Below are 15,243 nucleotides of genomic sequence, written 5' to 3' on the forward strand. Positions count from 1 at the left end.
TTGCCCCCTGAAATATGGATCCAGAGCTTTAAGTTATTGAAAGATGCTGGAAATCTAAAGTGGCATCATACAATTTCCTTTTAATTGTGGGATCAACTTGTTTAAAGACACTCCAAATAAAAATATATTTGCAGGCTGGAGTCTGCTCAGGGAGCCCTGTTTGAAGCTTCTTGTCCAGTCCAATGCCTGCATCTTGCAGATGAGATGGCTGAGGGCTGGAGAGGGTACGAGGTTCTGAAGGCTGCACAGGATCTGAGAGGTGGAGACTGAAACTCGAAGCCAGGTAGCCTCACCCTGCATCAAACCTGCCCATTGCTCCTGGACCACTGCAGCCAGGGAGCTTTTCCTCCTCTCTTCTCCTGTATCCCTTGTTCTCACCCATCCTTCCAGGTCCAGCTTATGTCCCTTTTCTGCCAGGAGGTCTGTCTGACCACCCCAACTTATTCCCCCCAACCAAACTCCTCAATCAGTGCTTCCCAAACTTCATTCATGACTTTCACTTTGCCCACACACTGCCTGTGCTATTATTTACTGAAATTTTTCTTTAAACGAACTCCTTTGAAAAAAAAAAACCAAACACATTATTTTAAAAGAAGACTTGTGATCAGTACTGTAGACAGAATATCCCTTTGCCATAAAGAGAAAGTAATAGATACACTAAATGCAGTGAAAACAAGTCAGTCAATGTTATTACATTCCAACAAGGCACAGTTTGGCAAAGGCTCAAAACCTGGGGCTTGTTCTCCCTTTGTTCAAAAAGGAGCTGAGCAAAAATATACCTACCCAATGACCAGAAATTCCACACTTGGATATACCCAGCCAAAATAAGGCCATCAAAAGACATGCACAAGAATATTCATTGGCAGCCTTATTCATAAGAGCATCAAAGTGGAAACTACCCAGATGTCCAGCAACAGGACAATGGACAACAAACGGGTGTGTTCATTTGATGGAATATTATGCAGCAATGAAAAAGAATGAACTGTGAGCACACTATAACATGGATAAATCTCACAGATATAATATTGAGTGGAAAAAGCAGATCCAAAAGGTATGGACATGTCTATCCACTGATGCATGGGTAAATAAAATGTGGCTTATTCATGCAATGGAATACAAGTCAGCTACATGAAGGAATGAGCTACTGATACCTGCTGTCACCTGGACGGACCTTGAAAACATCATGTTAAGTGAAAGAAGCCAGATGCGAAAGGTCACATATGTATAATTTTATTTATATGAAACGTCTAGAATAGGTAAAGCAGATTGGTGGTTTCCAGGGGCCGGGAAGAATGGGGGAGATTGAGGAGTGTTGGCTGAAAGATTCTTTCTGAGGTGATAAAATATTCCAAAATGGATTGTGGTAGTGGCTCTACAACCCTGTGAATATACGAAAAGCCATTGAGTTGTGCACTTGAAATGGGTGAATTGTGCAGTGTGTAAATTATATCTCAATAAACTGTTTAAGGGAAGGGTCCATACTATATGATTCCATTTGACTGAAGTTCAAAAGGAGGTGAAACTAGCTGAGTGCAGTGACTCACACCTGTAATCCCAGCACTTTGGGAGGTTGAGGTGGGAGAACCGTCTGAGCCCAGGAGGTTGAGGCTGCAGTGAGCTGAGACTGCAACACTGCATTCCAGCCTGGGCGAATAGTAATAATAATAACAACAACAACAACAATAATAATAATGATAATAATAATAGGCAAAACTAATCTTAGGTGAATAGAAGTCAGACTGGCGGGTATGCTTGGAGAGGGTATTGACTGGGAGGGCATGTGAGGGCCGCCTGGGGGCCATTGGGGTTCTATTTTCTTGATCTAAAAATCACTTTGGTGGTGGAAATGCAAAAAGTTATTGAGCTATACATGTAAGCTTTGTGTACACTTTCATGTATTTAAGTTATACCTCATTTTTTTTAAAATGGAGACAACAAGAAGGTGTTAAAGATGGGGCAGCACCAAACTGAGCCTTTCTCAGTGATGGCATTAGAAGGACCAAGGAGAATTGAAAAGGAGTGACTTTCTCCCTCTGTTGCTCAACATTAGCTAATGCCCTTTCTCTGCACCACTTAAAACTACCTTTAGTACCACAGGGGAGAGTTCCTGCCTTCCATTCTTAGAATAGTCCCATGGGAATAATCCTGAGCCAAGGGTTCTTCACATCTCATCTCATTAGAAACACACACCCCTGATTATCCCCTTTGCACAGATGAAGAAACTGAGGTTCAGAGAGTTTAGAGAATTTGCCCAAGGTCTCCCAGTTACTAAGTGGCAGAGCTGGGATTTGAACTGCCTGGAGCCCTGAGTACCTTTGCCACTCCGTTTCCTCCCCTGAAGCTTGGACATCTCACAAGAGCCCTTCCTGTCAGGGTGTCACCCCAGAGATTGAATAACCCCCAGGCAAGGAAGCTCACTACTGTTCCAGGTGATTTGTCCCATAACTGGGCACTGAGTGTCCACATAGCCCTGTTGAGCCTTGGCTCTGGTGTCTTCTGTGGCCACTCTTGATGATGTGACCAACTTGGTGGCCCTTGAGGACACCAACCCTAACAGCTGGGTGAAGGAAAATCTCACCCATCTCCAAACAGACCCCATTGGCCATGCCCATTCACTCCTCCTGTCCCAAAAACTCTGCTGTCTTGAGGGTCTGGAGTCCTCGGCCTAAGGAGGGTCTTATGCTGTGTTGAAAATGACCACCCTGTGGCCTCTTGGATTGTGGGGACACCCAGACAAAGCAGAGCCTTGTCCTCTACATGAAAACCCTTTTTGTGTCAGACAAGCCCTTTGCTGTGCAGAGAATCACTTCCCCCTTTCCAAGCCTCAGTTTCTTGATCTGGAAAAATGAGGACTATAGTGGTAGCTTTCTCAGTGGCTGAAATGAGATCTTGGTATGACCATGATGCTGTTTTATGTGTACCAAGAGAAAATGAGTGCGATGTTAGGACCCTGAGATTTGGTGTATGACAGACCTGGCTTTGTACCCAGCACAGTACCTGGTGTGTTGCGGCTGATGGGAGGACTTGCTGGAGAAAGGTGTGAATCAGGGATCTGCTCTTCTGCCTTCTTGCCATCTCTGGCAAGTTCTGCAGCTGGCCGATTCTTGGGCCCTCTTCTATCAAGTGGAGATAATGGTACCTTCCCCATCACTTCGTGTGAGACCTCAACGTGAACATGCCTTAAAATTACACTTCTCAAACTTCAACCTGTGCATGAAACATCTTTTATTAAAAGAAATGCAGCTTCTACTGAGAAGATCTGGGGTGGGCCCATGATTCTGCATTTCTAGTCAGCTTCCAGGTGATGCTGAGGCTGCAGGTCTGCAGACCACATTTTGAGTAGCGAGTCATTGAAGCGCTTAGCACATTGCAAATGCTCAATAAATGCAAGCAATCTACAGCCTTAAATTTCTGTCTTTCCAGAGTCTCCTGTCTCCCAGCTTCCTTCCCCCACCCCCTGGTCCCTAATTCTCTTCCTGTTCCTGGGAGGCAAGGGCACTGGGGCCTCCTTCCCTCCCAAGAGTCCCTCAGCCTCGTGCCTGTCCCCACATGCTGCAGGGCCCATTTCACCCCTCCAACCGCAGGGGCAGGTTCCTTCTGCCCACGGCTGCCTTGGGTAGGTTTTCAGGAACAGCTGCCAGCAGCTGAGATATAATGACTGCCTGGAGAGTCGTTAGGAGATAATTAATATCTGCAGCACAGAGCTATGACTGCTAAGCCACTCCGGCCCACAGAACTGGGGCCTCCAGCTCTTCCCAGCTGAGGGTCCCAGACCCTAAGGGCAGCACATCCTTGGGGCAAGAGGGGGACCCTGGAGGCAGGGGCTGCGGCATGGCCATTGGGTTATGTTTCGGGAGGTTCTGTTTCCACTCAGCTGCTAGGCTTGGTGACCTCTGGAGGCTTCCAGGCTGGATACAGCATCAAGAGTGGTCAACGAGGGCACCAGGGCCAGGGCTTAAGGTGGCCACAGCCCCTCCTCGCACCTGAGGCCAGCTGGCCTTTGGCGGTTGCCATGGTGATGGTCGTCCCCAGCAGTTGGGCAAGGACGTTGCAGCAGCAGCAGCAGCAGCAGCTGTGTGTGACTGCACGAGAGAAAGACGGTCCATCTCGGCTCCCGGCTCCCCTCTGGCTCTCCATCTGTGAGGGGCAAACATCTCAGCCACCCAAAGTCAACCCCGTCAGTGCTTATGTCAGAGACAGCTCCAGTTGGAGGTCTGGGCTTTCGTCTGCCACCGGGTGTTTGTTTTGGTATGGTTTGCGCCGTGACTCAGCCAGAGCCTGATCACTCTCCCAGCTCACATGGTTAGCAGCTGCAGGACCCTGCTAGACCATCACACTTTCCAGGGCCTCAGTGGTCAGGTCTATAAAATGGGGCTAATCACACCCAGAGGGTTATGGTTAGGATTAAATGAGATATGGTTTGTAAACATGTAGTTCTCTTTGGGAATAGAATGTTGTTGTTGCCAGATGGTGGGTCCCAGAAATTTAAGAGGGAAGGGACTTCTCCTATGGCATGGATTCACTTCATTTATTAAGTGCCTCCTGTATACTAGCAGTGTGTTCCATTTGTGAAATATATTCCTTCATCTGTTTATTCCTTCCAGGACACCAGCTGCCTCATCTCAATTAATTCTCACAGTGTGTAGGAAGGCCCTATCATCCCCACTCTACAGATAAGGATGCCAAGGCTCAGAAGGTCACACAAGACTCAAGAGATCACAGCCCCATGGTTACACAATGAGAACACTGCAGAGCTGGAGTTCAAACTCCCAAGCCCACTCTTTTCTCTCCACATCACAGTTCTAACTTGCCTTCGGTTTGCCAGGCAAACCTGCATTCAAATCCCAGCTCAACCATGCCCTTGCTGTGTGACCTCGGCCAAATGAACTCTGAGATTCAGTTGCTTCTCTGTAGAATGAGGAAAATAGTAGAATCTGCTTTATAGGGTACTGTATGGATTAAATCAGATGCGTGTCAAGTGTTTAGTACACAGTAAATGTGTACTAATGTGTACTAATTGCAACTATGATTTTCATTGTTGTTATCATTATTATTTCTCTACCTGTGGGGGGTTGGACCCCATGATCTCCAAGTTCCCAGCTCGAGCTCATATCCACATGTGGGATGGAGTGCCTCTGATCTTTAATATTTTGGGGTTTGGGCTGGCTCCTGTGGCTGGGAGATGAGCCTTTTGGGAAGGATGATGGCAAGAGGGTCTGCCATTTCCAGATTCCCTCAGCCTGCTTTCTGATCATATGCCTGTTCCTGCCACGCAGCATTAGGCCGGGTGTGTGAGCATAGAGGGGGGCCGGGGAGGGAAGGGGGGTGCCTTTCCCTGGGAGGCTGCCTTCTGTCGCTAGACAAACAAACACACAGTACCCACACTCGCTTGGAAATGGAGTGAGGCGTTAAATACAAGCAAACAGCGGAGGCCGAAGCGGAAGGCCAGCTTCCTTGAGCTTTCTTGGACCTAGCCGGCCTCTGCCGCCAGCAATAGCTACTCAAGAAGCAGCTCACGTTCCCTGGTGCCTGCTGCTCGCAGCCCAGGCTGACCCAGCACTGCTTCAGAGAGCAACTGGAGGTTCACACGGGCTGCAGTGTTTGCCTGGCATCTGCCACGGCCTAACCGGAGGGCAGTGAGGGGCCTCCAGAGGTCATCACGATACCCCCACTTCCAAGGGCTATTTTTGAGAAATAGCCATGGTCTGCCTCATGCTCACATGGCCCCTCCAGCATGGCTACTGCCCCACCACTACTTGGGGCACACCATGGTACAGCCTTGGGAGGGACCCTGGCTGGGGAGACAGACAGGCCTGTGTCCACAGTCCCTCTGCCACTTGGATGCTGTGTGACCCTGCACAAGTCAATTCATTTCTCTGAGCCTCCCAAATGAACCTCCCTATGGATAAAATGGCAAGTGTAATAGTATCTCCTTGTTGGCCAGTTACGGGGATTAAAAGACCAACACACATCCAGCCTGGCCAACATGATAAGACCCTGTCTCTACTAAAAATATAAAAATTAGCCAGGCATGGTGGCACGCCTGTAATCCCAGCTACTTGAGAGGCTGAGGCAGGAGAATCGCTTGAACCGGGGAGGCAGAGGTTGCAGTGAGTGGAGATTGCGCCACTGGACTCCAGCCTGGGTGACAGAGTCCAGTGAGAGAGTCTCTCTCTCTCTCTCTGTCACACACACACACACACACACACACACGACAAACACACAGTATTCCTGGTACACAGACTGGTTGATCAATGATGTCAGGATGGCCATGCTTTTTACTATGTGATCTTGCACAAGTGACCCAAACCTCACTTTTCAAATCTGACCAGTGAGAATAATTACACCCCTGTCTTGGAGGATGGTAAAAGCAGGAAATGATTAGCCCATGCTGCTGAATCCATTTTCATTTTACTGCTTTCCTCTCCTTGGACAAGTAACATGATAACAATAATAATAACAATAAGTTCGTAATCAGCCTGGGCCACACAGTGAGACCCCCTATCTCTACAAAAAATTCAAAAATGAGCCTGGCGTGGTGGTGCACATCTGTGGTCCCAGCTACTCGGGAGGCTGAGGTGGGAGGATAGCTTGAACCCAGGAGTTTGAGGCTGCAGTGAGCTATGATTGTACCACTGCACTCCAGCCTAGGCAAACAGAGTGAGACCCTGTCTCTAATTTTAAAAAATTCAAAAAAACAATAACAATGATAGCCAACATTTTGGAGCACTTATATTGATTTAGGCTTGTGTTATCCAAGAAGTAGTCATTGTGCCTCTTTAAATTAAAATGAAAATTGGCTGGGTGTGGTGACCCACGCCTGTAATCCCAGCACTTTGGGAGGCTGAGGCAGGCAGATCACCTGAGGTCAGCAGTTTGAGAACAGCCTGGGCAACATGGTGAAACCCTGTCTTTACTAAAAATACAAAAATTAGCCGGGCGTGGTGATGGGTGCCTGTAGTTCCAGCTACTTGGGAGGCTTAGGCAGGAGAATTGTTTGAATCTGGGAGGTGGAGGTTGTAGTGAGCTGAGATTGCACCATTGCACTCCAGCCTGGGTGACAGAGTGAGACTCTGTCTTAAAAAAAAAAAATTAAAATGAAGTAAAATGAAATGTACAATTCCTCCACCACACAAAGCACATTTCAAGTGCTCAAAAGTCACATGTGGCCAGTGCTGGTGAAACCAGCACGTCTCAAACTTAATGTACATAGGAGTCACCTGGGAATTGGGTTAAATGCAGATTCAGGTTTGGGAGATCTGTAGTGAAGCTCAAGACTCTACATTCCTGAGGCTCTTCCAAGGTCTGCAGACCACACTTTGAGTAGTGCCCGTCTGGAACTGGGCTGCTCAGTATGGTGGTCAGTACCCACCCATAGCCACTGGGCAGTTGAAATGAAGTGAGTCCAAATTGAAATGTATGGGAAGAATAAAATACAAACTGGATTTCAAAGGCTTGGTACAAAAAAACAGTAAATTATCTTATTAATACCTTTAAAAAATTGAGTACACATTAAAGCAACATTTTTAGATCGAGTGGGTTGAAGAAAATTTATTAAACATATAATTTCACCTGTTTCTTTGTACTTTTTAATATGGCAGTAGAAAATTTTAAATTACCTATGTGTGACTCACATATTTCTACTGGGCAGCATGAATCTAGGCCTAGTCTGCATGCTATTTATGGATTCATGGCAGAGTCAGATGTATATAGTCTTTTTCTTTTTCTTTTTTAGATGCTCTGTTGCCCAGGCTGGAGGGTGGTGGCGCGATCTCGGCTCACTGCAACCTCCGCCTCCTGGGTTCAAGCCATTCTTGTGCCTCAGCCTCCCAAGTAGCTGGGATTACAGGCCTGCACCACCATGCCCGGTTAATTTTTGTATTTGTTTTTTTCAGTAGAGAAAAGGCTTCACCATGTTGGCCAGGCTGGTCTCGAACTCCTGACCTCAAGTGATCCGCCCACCTTGGCCTCCCAAAATGTTGGGATTACAGGCGTGAGCCACCAGGCCCCGGCCAGATGTGTATAGTCTTAAGGAATGCATTTTCACCTTTGCCCTTCCTGTTTTTTTCTTCCCCGGCTCCTGAATTGTTTCTTGGGCATTTTTCACTCCAACCAGAGGGTGAATTTTTTGGCAGGAGGGTCTGTGCCAGCCGGCCCCTTGATCCACCATAGCACAGAATATGATGGTGCTCCATTTATTTGAACCTGTCCAGCAGCACCTGATGCTCCTGAAGAAACAGGATCTTTTTATTCCCTCTTGGAACTCCCCTTTCCCCTATGCTTGGGCCACGTGTCTTGAAGGGGGCTCACCTTCCTGAGCTCGGTGATTGGTTATGTGATCCAGGTCTGGCCAATCAGACCATTCCATTCCATCTTCAGATTATTGACTGGTTAGGTGACCGTCACATGACCTGAGCTTGGCCAATGAGAGGTAGTCCCTGAACTTTGATGGAATTAGCAGGAGAGTTGGGCTGGTCCTGAAAGATATAAAAGACATAAACTAGGAGGTACTGGGCCTCCCTGTGGAGGGAGTCTGAGGATGAAGCCTGCTGAGGAGAAGAGAGCTGAGGTGAGGTGGAACGAGACGAGTGCCTGACAATAGCTGAGCTCCGGATCCAGCCTTCCGGATCATCTGCCATCATCTGGCTTTTTCAGGGTGTGGAAGACAGATCAAGTCTAAAGTCTTAGTTGAAACTGCTAAGAAGAAGAGACCCTCTGTCAATCTTTTCATTTAATGGGAAAACACCAGGCAGTGGGAAGTGTCTCTATCTCTGGACATTTGTGGTATATGAGGTACAGGCTATTTTCCAAAAATGGTGACAGCCATATTTCCGATCCCACGTGTTTTCCCAGAACCTCACCACTTCCCAAGCAAGAGATGGAGTCTATTTCCCCTCCCTTTAAACCTGTGTAACTTTGTGATGACCTCAATGAATAGAATGAGGCAGAAATGACACTGCACGATTTTCAAGGCTAGGTCCTAACAGTTAATAGGGCTTCCACCTGCTCTCTCTCTCTCTCTCTCTCTGTCTCACACTCTCTCTCTTTCTCAGGACACTTGCCCTTGGAACCGAGCCGCCTTGTTGTGAGGAAGCCCAGTCCACGTGGAACGGCATATGTAGGTGTGCTGGCTGACAATCCAGTTGAGGTCCCAGGCAGCAGCCGGCATTGGCCACCAGACAGATGAATGACATGAGTGAGCTGTCCTTCAGGTGACTCTAGCCCAGCCTTTGAGTCTTGAAGCTGATGCCAGTGAAACAGAGACAGGCCGTCCTTACCAAGCTCTGTCCAAATTGCATATTCATGAGCAAAATAAGTGGTGCCATTGTTTCAAGCCACTGTGTTTGACCAATAGATGTCTGTTACGCAGCAATAGATGAGCCAAACAGGCATCCCTTATGCCGATTGCAACCAGATTTTTGCTATTTTATTGTGTCTTTTCTGAATAAGGAAGGGTGGAGGCTCCCTGGCATAGCTTTTGTCTTCACCACCTGCTATGCACAGTATTTCTTGTGTTTTAGTTTATTCCATCAGGGTCCTTCCTATTGGAACCCCCAATGACCCCATGAGTTGATGAAGGGTGGGGCCGATTGCCTCCATTTCACAGATGAGAAAACAGAGGCTCAGAAAGCTACAGAGTCTTGCCCAGGGTGAGTCAGTGGGTGAAGGCGAGGGGGGTGGTCTGGAAGCCAGATTACTATAGCCTTCCATGGGGGCTCTGCCAACTGGACCTCGTGAATGGGTCTGGAGGGGATAATGGGGGTCAGATAATTCTTTTTTTTAAATTGAGGTGAAATTACATAACAAAAGTAACAATTTTAAAGTGAACAATTCAGTGGCATCTAGTCATTCTCTGTTCCTCCTTTCCCCCAGCCCCTGGCAGCCACGGATCTGCTTTCTGCCCCCTATGGATTTGCCTATTCTGGGTATTTTATAGAAATTGAATTGTATAATATGTGACCTTTGTGTCTGGCCTCTTTCACTTATGATGTTTTCAAGGTTCATCCTCATTGTATCATGTATCAGAACTTCATTCCTTTTCATGGCTGAATAATATTCCATAGTGTGGCTAGACCACATTTTGTTTAATCCATTCATCTGTGAATGGATACCTAGGCTGTTTCCATCTTTTGGCTAGTGTGAGCAGTGCTGCTATGAACATGCATGTGCATGTACTTGAGCACCTGTTATCAATTCTTTTGTGTACATAGCTAGGAGTGGAGCTGCTGGGTCATATGGTGACTCTATGTTTTACTTCTTGGGAGCCACCAAACTGTTTTTTGCAAGGCAGCAGATTCCCTCCTAGCCTCATGAGCACAGTGAGTGAGCCAGTCTGAGCAATAAATATATTTGGTCAAAAGGGAAAGAGAAGAAAGAAAGTGTGAAAACCATATTGCATTCATTCATTCAACAATTACTTGTTGAACTTGATTCAACATTGGGTGCTAAGGAAGGACTAAGAAAGAAAAATTTTCTGCCATCGTTGAGATGTGAGATGATGTTCTAGTTGCAGAGAGAGAGACAGACAATTTCAGAGTCACAGGTGCTATGAGGAGAATAAAGTGAGATTCCATGACAAATAGGGATTGGAGATGCTATTTTTGGGGTTGTCAGTGAAGGACTGTCTTGGAAGTGACATTTAAGCTGAGACCTGAAGGGTGAGATGGAGCCGGCTGTGAAGGCAGAGAGGATGGAACAAGAACAAAGGCCTGAGACCGAGAGTCCTTAGCTTTGCTTGGTAGGCTCAAGTTCTAGCTCCATTACTAATTCCTCATGGGAGAACCTCAGTTTCCTCACCTTGAAAATGGGCAGACCAAATATGGAATCAACCTAAGTGCCTATCAATAGATGAATGGATAAAGAAAATGTGGTGGATATATACACAATGGAATATTAGCCATGAAAAAGGATAAAATCCTGCCATTTGCAGCAACATGGATGGAGCTGGAGTCATCATGTTTAAGCGAAAGAAGCCAAGCTCACAAAGACAAGCATTGCATGCCCTCACTCATATGTAGGCCAAAAAAGTGGATCTCATGAAGATAGTAGATTGGAGGTTACCAGAGGCTGGGAAGGGTGGGAGAAGGGAGGATGAAGAGAGCTGGATTAATGGGTACAAATACATACTTAGATGGCAGAAATAAGACCGAGTGGTCAATAGAGCTGTAGCGTGGCTATCAATAACATTAATTGATTGTACATTTCAAAATAGCTAGAAAAGAAGAATTCGAATGTTCCTGGAGTAAAGAAAAGATAAATATTTAAGGTGGTGGATATCCCAGTTACCCTGATTTGATTATACACATGTATCAAATGATCAAACATGTACTGTAAAGATATGTACAGTTATTACATACCAATAAAAGATATGTACAGTTATTACATACCAATAAAAATAAAAATTATTAAGAAGTTGGCATCATATCCAAAATCGACCCTACCTCCCTGGGTGGGGTAGAGATGATAATGCAGAGGAGATGACTGAGGCTCAGAGAAGTGAAGATACTTTCTCAAAATCACAATTCTGTGAGAGGAGGGGCCAGGATTTGAACCCTGGGCTGTTGGGAATGTTCAGGATTAACCTAGTCTTGCCAGTTGGGTGTGTGTTGGGGTGGGGGTCAGGGGCTGGTACAGCTATGGGTTTGGGGAAACAGCCCCTGGGATGCTCCGTGCTTTAAAGGAACACCACCTTCCTCCCTGTGAGGACATGGCGTGAGGGCATTTGTCTTCCTGCTGTCCAAGTGAGGGAGATGGAGATTGTGAGGTTTGCCAAACAGTGAGCCCACGTGGAGCCAAGTTCTCTTGGCTTAGGTCATAATGTCAGCTTCCAGCTACCCAGGTCTTAGGAGGTACTTGGTGCTGTTCTGAGCATTCCGGCATGCTGTGTTACTTCTGACACTCTCTGGGAGAGGTACCGTGATTATCCCCATCTTCCAGATGAGATGACTGAGGCCTGGAGAAGTGAAGACACTTTCTCCAAGTCACAGCTTGGTGAGGGGAGGGGCCAGGATTTGAACCCAGGCCCGTCTGCCTTTATAGCCTGTGTTCTGAGTCACGGGCTAAGTGCTGTACTGCCTCCCATGGCCTCAACCGCAGGCTGGGCTCCGGGGGATGCCATGGTCAGAGGAGGGGCTGCAATCCCCAGAAAAGGGAGTGGCTCAGGAGCCTGTACGCACGCCAGCATGCGCACCCATGCGCCGCACACACTCCGACAAGTGCACCCTCCAACTCAAATAGGTGGACATGCTTGGGAAAACCATGGAGAAAGTGAGCCCCACAGAGAGGGACTGTGAAATCCCTGTTGCCACCGGGGCCACCAGTGTGGTTCAGACACAGAATTATTCTCTCTCGCTTGCTCTGTGTGTCTCATTCTCTGCAACAAGCGTCTTCACCAAGAGATGTGTTGGAAAAGGAAAGAAATGTGTTCAAGTATGTTGTCATGGCACTGGGGCAAAGAAGATACAGGAAGGTCATGTGTGTGAGTGTGTGTTCAACTGTGGGCATGAGTGCAAGTGTGCAAGGTGTGGGGGGCATGCAAGTGTGTTAGTGGTTGGTGTGTGAATGAGTGTGTGTGTGAGTGGAGAGTGTGTCCTGGTATATGTATTGTGTGTGCATGAGGGTGTAGGTGGGTGCCTAAGTGTGTATGTAAGTGTGTATGCGTTCTAGCATGAATGCCGTGAGCATGTGTGAGTGGTGTGTGTGTGTGTGGGACAAGGTGGGAGAGACAGATCTGGCACTGGGGGCAGGGGACAGAGGCTCCACAGGCTCTTCCCGACATGACAGGGGGACTAGGATTCCCAGGGAGACCCCTGCGCTTGCTTTGGAGGAGGTGAACAAAACTGCAGCCTCTGTTTGCAGAGCCCCTCAATCTCACGACCTCTTTCTTCCTGGCCCCTTCATTCCTAGCCTGGGTTCCGTCTCTCTGAGAGGAGTTCTTCCAGCCGATCTGATGGAGTGGCCCACAGAAATAGTAACCATAGTAACAGTGGACACTCAGGAATCTCAGTGCCAGGCACTGTTCTAAGCGTTGTATTCTGCTCCCAGTGACCCTAACAGGTAGGCACTAATATCGTCCCCATTTTACAGACAAGGAAGCTGAGCCTTGTTAAGAAATACAGGGTCCTTGGATTTCTTAACATAGGGGCAGGCAAACTTTTTTCTGAGGGGACGGATAGTAAATGTTTTAGGTTTTGTGGCCATAGGGTGGGTCTTTGTCACAGCGCCTACACTCTGCAGTAGTAGCAACAATGCAGCCATACAGATAAACGAACAAGCACATGCATGCGGGTTGTAGTGTACTGACTCTGCCTTAACCTGCAAGAGTGGTAAATGGTGGGATTTTAGGCACCACAGTAGATATGTTCGTGGGAGATATGTTCAGTCATTTGATCACTAAGTCACTTATTGCATGCTGTGTGCCTGGCTCTGTGCTAGCAATAGAGAGAAAACTGTGGACAAGACAGACCCCGTTTCTACCCCCAGGGCTTGCCGACAAATAGATGGGGTGTCCTGCGGGGGCATAACCTCAGGGTACAAGCACTTTATCCCATGTTGTGAGCAGGGAAGGCTTCCTGGGGGAGGTGACGTCAAAACTGGTACCAGAAGGATAAGTGGTTGGGGAAGACAGTGGGGCTGGTATGGGGTTACAGAAAGTCTCCCCGACAGTAAGAACAGGGGGAAAGGCCAGAGGTCAGACAGGGCTGATGGGAAGTGCATCTGACCGGATATTTGAGATATGGGTGGGGCCTTGTAGTCTCCGATGTGGATTGTATTGGGAGGGAACGGGGAGCAGTGGAAGGGTTAAGCGGGTGAGCAGTCACTTCCCTGGCTTCTGAGAGAAGCTTCTCTGGCTTTCATCCCCAGGCCCTATTCTCACCTGGTACATAGAACTTGACCGTTTAGCTGCTGGCTGAAAGCAGGGAGCCTCCCTGTTTTCCGCCCTGCCGCATCCTGTATCTGACATTTCCTGGCAAAGGCTAAGCCTTCCTACACAACAGCAGCTATTCTTAATAATCTTCACGTATTTATTGCCCATGTAGCATCTGTCCGTCTCCTGCACAAGAACGTCAGCTCCAGGAGGGCAAGGGTGTTGTCTGTTTTGTTCACTTCTGTATCTCTAGTGTCTAGCACAGCTCTGGGCACAGACTAGGTTGTCAGTTAATATTTATTGAACCTGAGATTTTATGTCCTTGGCTGAATCCTGGCTGATCATGGGGTGAGAGTCTTTGGCCTGTCCCCTTAAGAGCCTCATTTTCCCTTCCCCTCCTCTTGTCCCAGAAGTTAATTAAGTGCTCTGCCTCTGGAGGGTGAATCCCATTATCAGCTCCATCCGCCCCCAACCCCAACATCAGCTGTGTGTTTACTTGTTTATGGTGTGTCACCTTCCACCCCCAATTAGGCTCTGGGACCTATCGTCTTATGCACTGCTGCATCCCCCACAGCCAGCACATAGTAGGTGCTCAATTAGCTTATATCGAATGAATGACTTGACATCTCCCTTAATACATGCCTTTGCAAGGAAGAGAAGAAAGACTGGGAAACTGTGATGGGAAGAGTGATCTGGCAAGTCCAAAAAGCAAGCTAGGGCTGGATTATTTGCCTGGAAGGGGGGTGGTGTGGAAAGAAAGAAGCACACCATGCCCCTCCTGCAGGGGTCATGGACACAGGCCTGTTGAGAGACAGGGGCAGGGACGCCGTGGCGTTTGGCGTTCCTTCTTCAGGTGCAGTGAATCGTGTTTGAGAGATGAAGCCATGCAGGGAGGCTTGCTTTCTGGCTAAGACCTTTAAAGCCAGCAGCCTCTGAGCTCATCCAGGGTGTGTTCTTCAGCGTTTCCGATGTCCTTGGCTCAGTCGGGCCATCTTGGTGGCAGCTGCCCGGAGCTGGAGGAGAACAGGCCTCAATGTCCCCTATTATTGCTGGAACGTCAAGTACCCCTGAAGTGGAGGGCAAGGCTGGCCCTGTCTGCCAGCGACAGGGCGTGGTAACTCAGCCACCTGGGACCCCAGCTGCTCAGGCCTGAGGGTGAGGTGCTGACGTCCTCCGCCTCCCTTTCTGATGGGCACAGCCGCCTGCCCTGGTTCACCCAGCTCTCTTTACCTCCGCCTCCCTGGCCATCTCTTCTTCCTGCTTGCCAATGGCCTCATTATCCCAAAGGGTGAGCTGTGTGTCCTTGCTGGCAACGGTCTTTGTGACCCAGGCCTCCTCCAGCCCCCCAGACCTCCCAAGTATCCCCGTCTTGGCTG

General features: G+C 48.0%; 1 long non-coding RNA gene across 1 annotated transcript; it reads right to left on the reverse strand.

The window, feature by feature from the left end:
* Positions 1–1,216: 1,216 nt before the first annotated feature.
* On the reverse strand, positions 1,217–12,972 carry LOC129049225 (uncharacterized). Its single transcript, XR_008512142.1, has 5 exons — positions 11,442–12,972; positions 8,311–8,477; positions 3,984–4,137; positions 2,998–3,207; positions 1,217–1,380 (listed from the first exon to the last, which is right to left on the reverse strand). It is a non-coding gene; the product is annotated as an uncharacterized LOC129049225 (long non-coding RNA).
* Positions 12,973–15,243: the final 2,271 nt, after the last annotated feature.

Source organism: Pongo abelii, chromosome 10 (assembly GCF_028885655.2).
Source record: "Pongo abelii isolate AG06213 chromosome 10, NHGRI_mPonAbe1-v2.0_pri, whole genome shotgun sequence".
NCBI lineage: Eukaryota > Metazoa > Chordata > Mammalia > Primates > Hominidae > Pongo > Pongo abelii.